A 12,433-nucleotide genomic window follows, 5' to 3' on the forward strand; every position below is an offset into this window, starting at 1 on the left:
TGCGTGCAGTCAGGGGCCTCAGCCCAGTGCTGAAGCTGCAGGATACCCTCAGTGAACTGCAGGCTGCTAGTGGGCGCTTGTGGTGTTGGAGGAGCATTAAACCCAGTTCTCCAGGGAGAACCGTGGACCCTGTAAGTAATCAGTGTAGTTTTCCACCATAGGCATCTATCACGCTAGGTCTTCCTGGTCTCAGTGTCACCAGTCTGTGACCCTTCAGCCAAATAGACCTCTGGAGACCTCAAAGCCTCTCTGCCCTTCTCTATGAATGAATTAGAGTGACCTCAGTTTTATCATGATGACACATGGGCATGATCAAGATTCAGCTCAGATTTCATGGTAGTGGCTATAAACATCCACAGAAATATCCCTTGTCACTATAACATGATACAAAATAGTGCTCTCAAGCACTCTTGGGAAACTGGAATGTGCCTTCCATTGGTGGGTTCAGCTGCCCTTTCTGGACATCCCTGAATCCAGGAAAATAGAGCAAGTCTTACAGTGTCCAGTTTCCCCCAAACTCTCCCAAAGCATCATGGACTAAATTTTCAGATTTATCTTTCTGAAACCTCACTCCCACCTTTGCATAACTGGTGCTGCCCCTACTGACCAGACCCTCTGTCTCTACAATAGAGGGGTCAAAATACAGACTTTAAGACCATGCACAGAGTGCCAAGGTGGTACTTGGCATTGTTTTAATCTGTTAATATACTAACAGAAACTTAATACTGGGACTCAAGCCCATCAGAGAGGCTGGTGGCTATATCATTGGTTGATGAGGTTCCGGTGGAGGGAGTTCCGGTAGGTGTGTGGTGTTCCTGAAAGGGCTGCATGGGTGGCATTCACAGGAGTTCCTGTTTGAACCTACAAGTGTCTGGTGGTGGCTCGGTTATTTTGTGCCCAGCCAGACTGCGGCACTTAGAGAGATTTTTCTCATCTCATAGTAGAACATGATCCAGGAAACTCGCATGTGTCCTCTAGGTTATGACGAGCAGAAAGAGACCTTCCGTCTCTTGGATTTGTGGTCATTGATGGACATGGGGAGAACATTAGGAGAGTCATTTCTATGCTAAAGGGTGGCTGATGGCTGAGGATCCCTAGTGTCCTCTGTCCCTGTGCTGTAAGCTGGGCTGCACTTAAGTTGCAGGGAAGATGAAGAGACTGGCTCTCCCTCTTCTGTTCTGTGAGACCAGGTGTCCGTCTCTCTCATACCATCCCCTCCCCTCCGGACCTCTCTGCTTCTTCCCGGGTCCTATGAAACTGAGGTCACTAAATCCTGCTACACAGGTGAGATGGGAGCATCAGGAGTGGGGTCTACATTGCTGTTGTTAAGATAGTATTTTAAAAACAAGGAATTTCCCCCTCTCCCCTGGAAATTGAGAGATTTCTCCAAAGAAGTGCCTGGATGTCTGTCCCACTGAAGGAGGGGCACCTGCTGGGTGTCTCCCAGGGTCCCCCTCCTCTGGAAGCTGTCAGCCCTTCAGACTACACATGCTGTTCTACTGGGCGCCCACGGGTGCTGGCCTTTCCTGTCTCAGGTCACGTTAAGCCAGTGCTCCCCTTGATTCCCCCTGGAAGTGCTCCCACCACCAAACATGCAGCATGGTGATGTCCTAAGACAGGGAGGTCCCCAGGGCCTGGCGAGGTCAATCTCTATTGGAGAAAGGGGCTAATCTATTTTTAAAACTCCAAGGAAAAAATTAAAGTAAGAGATAATTTAGAGTTACTTATTAGCTTTAGAAGGAAATTTTGACTTCCATTTGTCCAACTTTAAAAAAAATCTATATCTGAATATTGTATCATGGGGGAAGAAATAATCCCAGACAAAATCAAAATGATTATCTGATAGTTTTGACTATTTCTGCTTTTTTCTGAAAAGAATTTCTATGAATGTGGCAAAGGTCTGTGCTTTAGCAGCTGATTTGATTTCACTAAAAGCTTTAAAATGGTTCTCTGTGATTTTTCTTCCCTAATATTTTGTCTCTTTATTTCTGGGGGCACTGGGGGTTGACCCCAGGGCCTCATACAGAAATATGGGCCTCATACATGCTAGGGGAGCAGGCTACCTCTGAGCTACATCTCTGCCCTTTGTTTTTATTTCTGTGATTAGTAAAAGGAGAATTGGTGTGCCATTTTGATGTCATTAGATAAAGCTTACATTTACCCCACTCTGTCCGTAACCGGATCCAGGCTCTTACATCCAACTTTGAGGCCGTTACCCTCTAATATGGGTTTTCTAAATCATCTACCTTCCCCAATCACCACCATCTCAGAGAAGCTGGGAATTTAAAATGTGTTTGGGTGTACATATTTTTCAGTTTCTAGTAATGAATGGAAATGCCATCTGTGATTTCTGGGGCTTTCGGCAGGACCTGAAAAAAACCACACGTACCTTCCACAAACCGTGTTTAAAATCACCTTCATTTTAGAAAAAAAAACTGTGATCCAATGTCAATGCAGTTGCACTTCTTTCAAGAAAACAATTATTTCACGATCATTAGACACTGTGTGTACCCTTGGTGCCCCGGCGTGCTCCGCAGTGGCCTGAAGCAGGTACACATGTCTAATGTCAGGCTATGGCTAAGGTCAGGCAGTGGGCAGAACAGGACCCCAGAGGAGCTGACACCCTGGAACCTGTGGGATCTTGGGTTGGGCATTAGATTAACCAGGGGCACCATCAAGGTGTTCTGGTCATAAAGACTATTGCCCACTGGATATTTTTTTAAAACAACAATAGAGAAACAAAATTAATTCTTCATTATTCAGTAAAGATGAGGAGTTGGGGGGCTGATTGAGGATGGGTGTGGGTAGAATATTGGGGTGAGTTTGAAGTAGGGAAGAATTTGTGTGCAGGGCATGTGCCAATTAGGAGTTCTGTTCAACTGCAGGTAACATAGACCCCATCCGAAAAATAAATATTACTTTTTCTCTCATATATCCTAGGCGTAGGCGGTAGGGCTGGTGTAGAGGAATCTTAGTGTTACTAATCCATACAGGTCCTGATTTCTCTTGGCGCTCTGCCATCCTTAGTCCCTGGCTTTAATTCTTAAAGCTTCCTTCCCATCACAAAATGACATCTCTAAACCAGCCATTGCTTCCACATTCCAGACAGGAGAACAGGAGAGGCGAGAAAGGAAGAGAACAGTTGCCACTTGAGTCAGCTCCTTGTTTTAGTTTTATTTATAGGTGTCACCTAATGTCATCACAACCTTTATCTCCACCTCACTGGCCAAGCCTGAATCACATGGTAATGTCAATCTGAAAAAGAAACTGGCCTAGGAAGCTTTTGTTTGGACACATTTTCCCAGCTGGGAGTTTTGCTGAGTAGCTTGATTTACGGATGAGATAATGAACTCCACAAAGGGCACAGGGCTTTCCTGAGATGTGCAGAAGAGGGGGGACCCAGACACATGCTAGGAACCTCTGAGTTCACAGTTGTTCTACCCCTTATTACCTATTTTATCCATTGGGAGATATTTAGGAATTCTAAGTCCCTAGAACACAAACTCTGCTGCTTATTCGGGTGGATCTGGCTTCTGTTCCCAGTATTCCACAAGGTGATGGGCAGAAGATACTGGTTTGCAAAACAGGTGTGGTACTGTCCACGTGGAACAGAACTGGAGGACTAATTTGTCAGGAAACAAAACAAGAAATGGAGACCAACGCCAAGCCAGTGCCTGAGGTTCACAGCCAGTGCAATAAAACCCTCTGACTGCAGAAATATTCTTGTGGGTTTTGATTGACAGATCCAACCCACTATTAAGACCCTGGCTCTGCATTTGACTCTCTCTCTCTCTCTAAACTAAAAACACATCATTTTTCTTCTCTGTACATTTGAACATTTAATTGAACTGGCAGAAAAGGCTAACATATAGAATTAAAAGAGAGGGTCCATTGCTTTACTCTGCATGTGGAAAACGTCGATGTATGTTTACACTGACCTGATTTTCATTTTTCTTGTACAGATGAACACATTTCTATGATCTTGCAGCCAGACAGTGAACACAGCCTGGATTCCTGGGCTTCGTTAGCACATGTGACTCTCCTTTGCTTAGTGAGAGTAATGTCACAGCATGCGAGGGAGCCTGGCTACAGTTAAAGGACTGCAACCATGTTTTCCTATTAGGTTTTTCTTCTTCACGAATCTGGAAGTCAAAGCCCAGGCATTAGTGGAGGATGGGAAGGCATCTGTCATCTCAGATCAAGCACCCCCCGGGGCATGGAGATGATCCGGTGGCAATGCCTTATGGTCAATTATCAAGTTCATTCTTCCATGCCCCTAGCCTCTGACATGGGTCCATGGCTTAAGTAGCAAAGAATGGTCCCTCTGGCCTTGAGATGGGAGAATGGGAGAACTGTATAACATATTCAGACCAACAACCCCTAGCCTATCAGGTGGAACTCCCAGCAAGCAGACAACTCATCTGGAATAGTTCAATCAAATCAGCTCAGGTCCCAAGCCAAGCCTCAGATCTGTAGGGCTTAACATGCTCTCTGAAGGCCTCTCCTCTCTGCTTCCCGCAGATGCATCAGCTTGTAAAACAACGATAAAAAATGAATTATTTGCTAATGTTTACCCAATAAAGAGACCTGGTGATCAAATGACATATTCCTGATGCTTTGGGTAAATCTAGGGGGTCAGGGACCCCATGTCTTCAAAGCAACATCCGCGTGGCTTTTAGATGAGTGCATTTTTTATCCCTGAGGCTGAACAAGAAAATTAGCACCAATTTAACATCCTAGAACAATGGACACTCATCCCCTCTCCATCCAGGAGGACAGAGGTCTGAAATTAGGGTATTATCAGGGCCACATCTGTTACTTCCCCCAGATGCACCTTGACTTGGACCAGACATACTCTGTCCCTGCCTCTGTCCCCACACAGCATCTTCCTTTGTCTCTGTCCCAAACCTCCTTTCTCCTCATCTTGTTCTTTTAAGTAAGAACACCAATCAGTAGATGAGAGCCCACCCTAAAGCCAGAATGATCTCATCCAAAGACCTTAACTTAATTATACCTACAAAGACCCTATTTCCAAAGGGTTCCTTGTAGAAAGAGACATAGCTGGGGGAATCTCCTGGCTCCCCTGTGATGGGACACGTGGTCTCCAGGCCCCAGTCTTCCCCGAGCTCTTTGCCTTGTACATGGCCACATTCACCACACCTACCCCACCCACCCAGGCACCTGAGTTTCCAGTACTTGATTCTAACTTGTCTTACACTCCACGGTTTTGAACTGGCAAAACCAAAATTGTACAGGGCCAAGTTAGGAAGGTAAGAAGGTGTGTTCGAAGCTGCCGCCACACAGCAAATAGACCACCACCTCACCTGGCCCTCGGATTCCCTTAAGTCATCTCTACTTCCTGATTACAAGTCCCAGAGCTGTTCTGGCCTTCATTTCTTCAGCTGTAAAACAAAAAATTTAAGTTTCCTGCTTCAAAGGGCTGTTACGAGGACTCAATCAGACCAGTATCGGGAACACCATGGCAACCTTGGCACCCAGGTGGCAGCCAGCAGCTCTCAGCCTGCTCTGAGAGTGACTCCTCTGCAGAGAGCCTTCATGGTCGGGGCCATGCCTCCTGGGCAACCCACCATCAACTAGTGGGTGTGAGAAGCAAATGCCACGCAGGCAGGGCAACTCTGCAGGCCCAGTGGCTCTGTAGCACCACCTCCATGGCTAGAGCTGCCAGGACTTCCAGTCCTCCAAGGGTCCTTGTGCTGGGAACTTGGTCTCAGTGTGACAAGGTTCCAGGTGAGGCCTTTAAGAGGTGTGGCCTAGGGGAAGGTCTCTAGGTTGTTGGGGGCATGTCCTGGGAAGGCAGTGCTGGTCTCCATCAGTGAGGACAGTGCGTGGTTACAGGAGTCTGAGCCTGGCCCCCTCTCTCTGCTTCCTGGCAGCCAGGAGCATAGCAATTTCCCTCTCCCAGGCCCTTCCACCATGATGCTCCTCCTCATTGGGGCTCAGAGCAATGGAGACAGCTGACCGTGGACTGAACCTCTGAAACTGTGAGCCCCAAGTCAACATTTCCACTTCTGAGTTGTTCCTGTCAGATGTTTTGGTCACAGCAAGGAAAAGTTGAGTAACATAAGAATACTGAAAATTATTCCCAAATTTAAATAAAACAAACAAAACAAAATGCCTGGCTCTGAGCATCAGTGAATCACGTAATGCCATCTCTGTCCTGGAGGTGTTCATTCTCCCTGGGAAGCTGGATTTCTCTGATATTGTGAGTTTCCTGTGGGAGGACTTCCGAGGTAGCAGCTCATGGCCATTTACATCACGTCTGTTGAGTCTTTTCATCTACTGCTACACAAAGTCCCAACTCAACAGGCTTTGAAGACAAGAGTCGCCATCTCTCTGGAAAACCCAAGGCTGCTTAGCTGGCGTGTCACCTCTCAGGTACTGTCAGGCCTGCTCTGCTCTCCTCAGAGTGGCTGCTCCCTTAGAAGCTGTCTTCCTGCCAGGAGAGCCAGCCAGTCCCCTAACCCTGTCCCCAGGAGTATTTCCTGCTTATCATCTGATCCAAAGCCATCAGAGGCCCAACTGTTCCTAAACCAGTTCCCAGAGAGGGACTAGAACATTCCAGTGTCGACTGTGTTGGCGACCTACAAAGGACTAGGTTCAGCCAGAAGGAATGAACAGGCAGTAGCTTCTAGAAGTGTGAGCAACACCCTTCCCTCAAGATACGATCAACAACCAATAAGGTGGGGGGCATTAGAGAAGAATAGCGTTACCTTAGATGAGAATAGTAATGTTACCTTAGGTAAGGTAGAGGGAAGTGATGGGAGGGGAGAGGAGGTGGGGATAGGAAGGACAGTAGAAAGGAACAGACATTATTACTGTATGTGTATAGGTGATTGCATGACCAAGGTGATTCTGAACATGTACACGCAGAAAAGTGAGAAATTATATACCTTCCATATATGATATATCAAAGTGCATAAATGCATTCTGCTGTCATGTGTAATTAATTAAAACAAATTTTAAATTTTTTTTTAAAAAGATACAGACAACAAGCGATTCTAGATTCAGCCACAAGTGATTCCTAAAAATTACAGAAGTTTCGAGCACAAATTGTATTGGATATTGTCAAATTTCCATGACTGATAAGAAGAATGCTTTACATCTTTCAGTAGATAAAATCTATGAATCTGAAATATGGATTATTTCAGGAAAATTAAGCTCCCTTCTGGAGTTCTATGAACCTCTTTCCACAATGTTTATTCAACCTGATTTTACTGATTTCGCACTGTGCAAGACACATGTTTCCTTTGAAAAGAGAAACAATTACGTGGCTGGCCATTTCTTTTACACAAAAAAATTTTTTTAAAGAAAATATGCCCAGGTCATGGAAGAAGATGGCCGCGAAGGGAGTGCAGTAACTCCATGTACTGCGTCACTGTGAGGGAAAATGACAAGTTAGAACGGCTAAAAGCTATCTTGTTAGGAATTTCCAGCAAAATTGGGGTGCTCCAAAACCTAGTGGAAGGATTTTCATTGCACGAGGATCAGCTTCAGGGGCTCAAACGCAAGCGATCTGTCCGTACGGAGCGCTGCTTTTTCGGCAGATCGCCCCGTGGCTGGAGTCTGCGGCGCACACTGGGAAACGACGGGCTGGTGGCGCAGAGATACAGCGATGCTGATTCTGCGGGCTCCTGCCAGCTAGGCATTTGCTGAGCTCGGAGCTGAATTCTGGGTTGGAGACGGGGGAAGGAAACGGTCCAGTTCGGTTCTCCACACCAGTCAGACCACGGAGGAAGCCAGCGGCCACCATCTTGGAGAGCTGACGTCACCATCCTTGTTTTCGACTGATTGCAGCTCTTTCAGCTATAGAACAGGTAATTTCAGGCTGACAATTGTCTGCGTCTCGCAGACAAATTGCTCAGACTTAGTGCTAAATAACACACGGAAACTGCTTCTTGGAGCCTGCTCCTATCAGAACACGCACCGAGCCCGGAGCGGCGGAGCTCCGGCTCCCGGAGCTGCTCTGGCCCAGGGCTATAGAACCCGCGGAAACTGCTTCTTGGAGCCTGCTCCTGTCGGAGCAGGCACCAAGTCCGGAGAGGCCGAATTCTGGCTCCCGGAACTGCTCTGGCCCAGGGATAAAGAACCCGCGGAAACTGTTTCTCGGTCCGGGTCCTGCTGAATACTGTGGAGGCCAGAGGGGCGGAGCAGAGCCGCCGCCGGAGCCCGGAACAGGCCCAGGGACCCGCCGGCGTGGTGTCGCGTCGCCCCGGCTAGAGCAGGGGCCGAACAGAGCCGCCTCCCGCGGCCGGAACAGGTCCAGCGACCTGCCGGCGTGGTTGTCAAGAAACCCCAATTGGAGTAGGGGGAAAGCAGATCCTCCACCCGCGTCCGCAAGGTAGGCAGGCCTGTGACAGACTGGCAGAACAGCCCCAGCGGCCTGCGGCGTGGTGGACACGTCACACCACTTGGGGGAGGGGCAGAGCAGAGCCGCTCCCCGAGCCCGGATCAGGCCCAGCGGCCCGCCAGCGTGGCAGTCACATCATGCCATTTGGAGTAGGGGCAGAGCAGAGCCGCCGCCCGAGCCTGCAAGGTAGACAGACTTGCGACCGACCGGCGGAACAGGCACAGCGGGCTACTGGTGTGGTAGACACGTCACACAAATTGGAGGAGGGGCAGAGCAGAGCTGCCTCCCGAGTCCGCAAGGTAGGCAGACCTGCGACCTACCGGTGGATCAGGCCCAGCGGCCTGCTGGTGTGGTAGACACATCACCCGTCATCCCAATTGGAGTAGGGGCAGAGCAGAGCCTTCGCCCGCGGTCGGAGCAGGCCCAGTGGCCCGACAGCGTCGTAGTCACATCAACCCAATTGGAGCAGGGACAGAGCAGAGCCGCCACCCGCGCCCAGAACAGGTCCAGCGACCTGCCGGCGTAGTAGTCACGACACCCCAATTGGAGTAGGGGCAGAGCAGATCCTCCACCCGAGCCCGCATGATAGGCAGGCCTGTGACAGACTGGCGGAACAGGCCCAGCGGCCTACCAGCGTGGTAGACACGTCACACCACCTGGGGGAGGGGCAGAGCAGAGCCGCAGCCCGGGCCCAGAACAGGCCCAGTGACCTGCCAGCGTTGTAGTCACGACAACCCAATTGGAGAAGGGGCAGAGCAGAGCCGCCGCCCGTGCCTGCAAGGTAGTCAGATCCGCGACTAACTGGCAGAACAGGCCCAGGGGTTCACGGACGTGTAGACACGTCACACCAATTGGAGGAAGGGCAGAGCAGAGCCGCTGCCCGCGCCTCCAAGGTAGGCAGACCTGCGACCGACCGGCAGAACAGTCCCAGCGGCCCGCCAGAGTGGTAGACAGATCACCCCAATTGGAGGAGGAGCAGAGCTGCCGCCCGCCCCTGCAAGGGAGACTTTTCAACTATACAAGAGCAATATAAATATATAGGGGGAAAATTTCAAAAACACAACAGTTTCACCAAGCAGAAAGAAACACGAGCAATATGAAAAGACAAGGAAAGAAAGGATCACAAGCAATGCAGGTCAACTCAACTTTAGAAGAGGTAATAGCTGCAGCAGATGAAATATCAGATAAAGAATTCAGGATATACATGCTGCAGATGATCTGGAGTCTCAAGGAAGACATTAGACAGCAAAATCAGACAATGAAAGATCACTTCGACCACTTTGACAATGTATTACATAAAAAAATCCAAGAAGCAAAAGATCAACTATACAGAAAGATAGAGGTAATAAAAAACAAACAAACAGAAATCCTAGAAATGCAGGAAGCAATAAACCAACTTAAAAACTCAATTGAGAATACTACAAGCAGAGTAGAACACTTAGAAGATAGAACATCAGACAATGAAGACAAAGTATTTCAACTTGAAAAGAACATAGACAGCTCAGCAAAACTTTTAAGAAGCCATGAGCAGAACATCCAAGAAATATGGGATAATATAAAGAGACCAAACTTAAGAGTCATTGGGATACAGGAAGGTATAGAGGTCCAAACCAAAGGAATGAGCCACCTATTCAATGAAATAATACGAGAAAACTTCCCAGACTTGAAGAATGAGACAGAATCCCAAATCCTAGAAGCAGACAGGACGCCGAATGTGCAAAATCATAAGAGATCCACACCTAGACACATTATAATGAAGATGCCCAACATACAGAATAAGGAGAGAATTTTAAAAGCTACAAGAGAAAGGAAGCAGATTACATTTAGGGGTAAACCAATCAGAATAACAGCTGATCTTTCAACACAGACTCTGAAAGCTAGAAGATCCTGGAATAACATATTTCAAAAACTGAAAGAAAATGGGTTCCAACGAAGAATCATGTATCCAGCGAAATTAAGCTTCAGGATGGAAGATGAAATTAAAACCTTCCACGATAAACAAAAGTTAAAAGAATTTGCAGCTAGAAAACCATGTCTTCAAAACATCCTTGGCAAAACATTACAGGAAGAGGAAATGGAAAATAACAATGAAAACCAACAGTGGGAGGTAGGACAGTAAAGGGGGGGAAAATAATCAAAAAGGAAAACAAACCATGTTTAGTAACATAAATAAACAAATATGGCTGGAAGAACAACCCATATCTCAATAATAACCCTAAATGTTAATGGCTTAAACTCACCAATCAAGAGACACAGGCTAGTAGAATGGATCACAAAACAAGACCCAACAATATGCTGCCTACAGGAGACGCATTTGATAGGAAAAGACATACATAGACTGAAGGTGAAAGGTTGGGAAAAATCATATCACTCATATGGACTTCGGAAACAAGCAGGAGTGTCCATACTCATATCAAATAAAATAGATTTCAAGCCAAAGTTAATCAAAAGGGATAAAGAGGGACACTACATACTGCTCAAGGGAACCATACACCAACAAGACATAACTATCATAAATATATATGCCCCAAACAATGGTGCAGCTATGTTCATCAAACAAACTCTTCTCAAGTTTAAGAGTCTAATAGACCAACATACAATAATCATGGGAGACTTCAACACACCTCTCTCACCACTAGACAGATCTTCCAAACAAAAGTTGAATAAGGAAACTATAGAACTCAATAACACAATTAATAACCTAGACTTAATTGATATATATAGAATATACCACCCAATATCAAGCAGTTACACTTTTTTCTCAGCAGCACATGGATCCTTCTCAAAAATAGATCATATATTATGTCACAGGGCAACTCTTAGACAATATAAAGGAGTGGAGATAATACCATGCATCTTATCTGATCATAATGGAATGAAACTGAAAATCAACGATAAAAGAAGGAAGGAAAAAACATGCAACACTTGGAGAATGAACATTTGGTTACTAAATGATCAATGGGTTATAGAAGACATCAAGGAGGAAATTTAAAAATTCTTAGAGATAAATGAAAGCACAGACATAACATATCGGAATCTATGGGACACATTAAAAGCAGTTCTAAGAGGAAAATTCATTGCTTGGAGTTCATTCCTTAAAAAAAGAAAAAACCAACAAATAATGATCTCATACTCCATCTCAAAATCCTAGAAAAAGAAGAGCAAAACAACAGCAAAAGAAGTAGAAGGCAAGAAATTATTAAAATCAGAGCTGAAATTAATGAAATCAAAACAAAAGAAACAATTGAAAAGATTGACAAAACTAAAAGTTGGTTCTTTGAAAAAATAAATAAAATCGACAGACCCTTAGCCATGCTAACGAAGAGAAGAAGAGAGAGAAATCAAATTACTAGCATACGGGATGAAAAAGGCAATATCACAAGAGACACTTCAGAAATACAGAAGATAATCAGAAACTATTTTGAATCCTTATACTCCAATAAAATAGAAGATAGTGAAGGCATCGATAAATTTCTTAAGTCATATGACCTGCCCAGATTAAGGCAGGAGGATATAGACAACCTAAACAGACCAATATCAATTGAGGAAATAGAAGAAACCATCAAAAGACTACCAACTAAGAAAAGCCCAGGACCGGATGGATATACAGCAGAGTTTTACAAAACCTTTAAAGAGGAACTAATACCAATACTTTTCAAGCTATTTCAGGAAATAGAAAAAGAGGGAGAACTTCCAAATTCATTCTACGAGGCCAATATCACCCTGATTCCTAAACCAGACAAAGACACTTCAAAGAAAGAAAACTACAGACCAATATCTCTAATGAACCTAGATGCAAAAATCCTCAATAAAATTCTGGCAAATCGGATTCAAAAACATATCAAAAAATTGTGCACCATGATCAAGTAGGATTCATCCCTGGGATGCAAGGCTGGTTCAATATACGGAAATCAATTAATGTTATTCACCACATCAATAGACTTAAAAATAAGAACCATATGATCATCTCGATAGATGCAGAAAAAGCATTCGACAAAGTACAGCATCCCTTTATGTTCAAAACGCTAGAAAAACTAGGGATAACAGGAACTTACCTCAACATTG

Source organism: Callospermophilus lateralis, chromosome 1 (genome assembly GCF_048772815.1).
Source record: "Callospermophilus lateralis isolate mCalLat2 chromosome 1, mCalLat2.hap1, whole genome shotgun sequence".
Lineage (NCBI taxonomy): Eukaryota > Metazoa > Chordata > Mammalia > Rodentia > Sciuridae > Callospermophilus > Callospermophilus lateralis.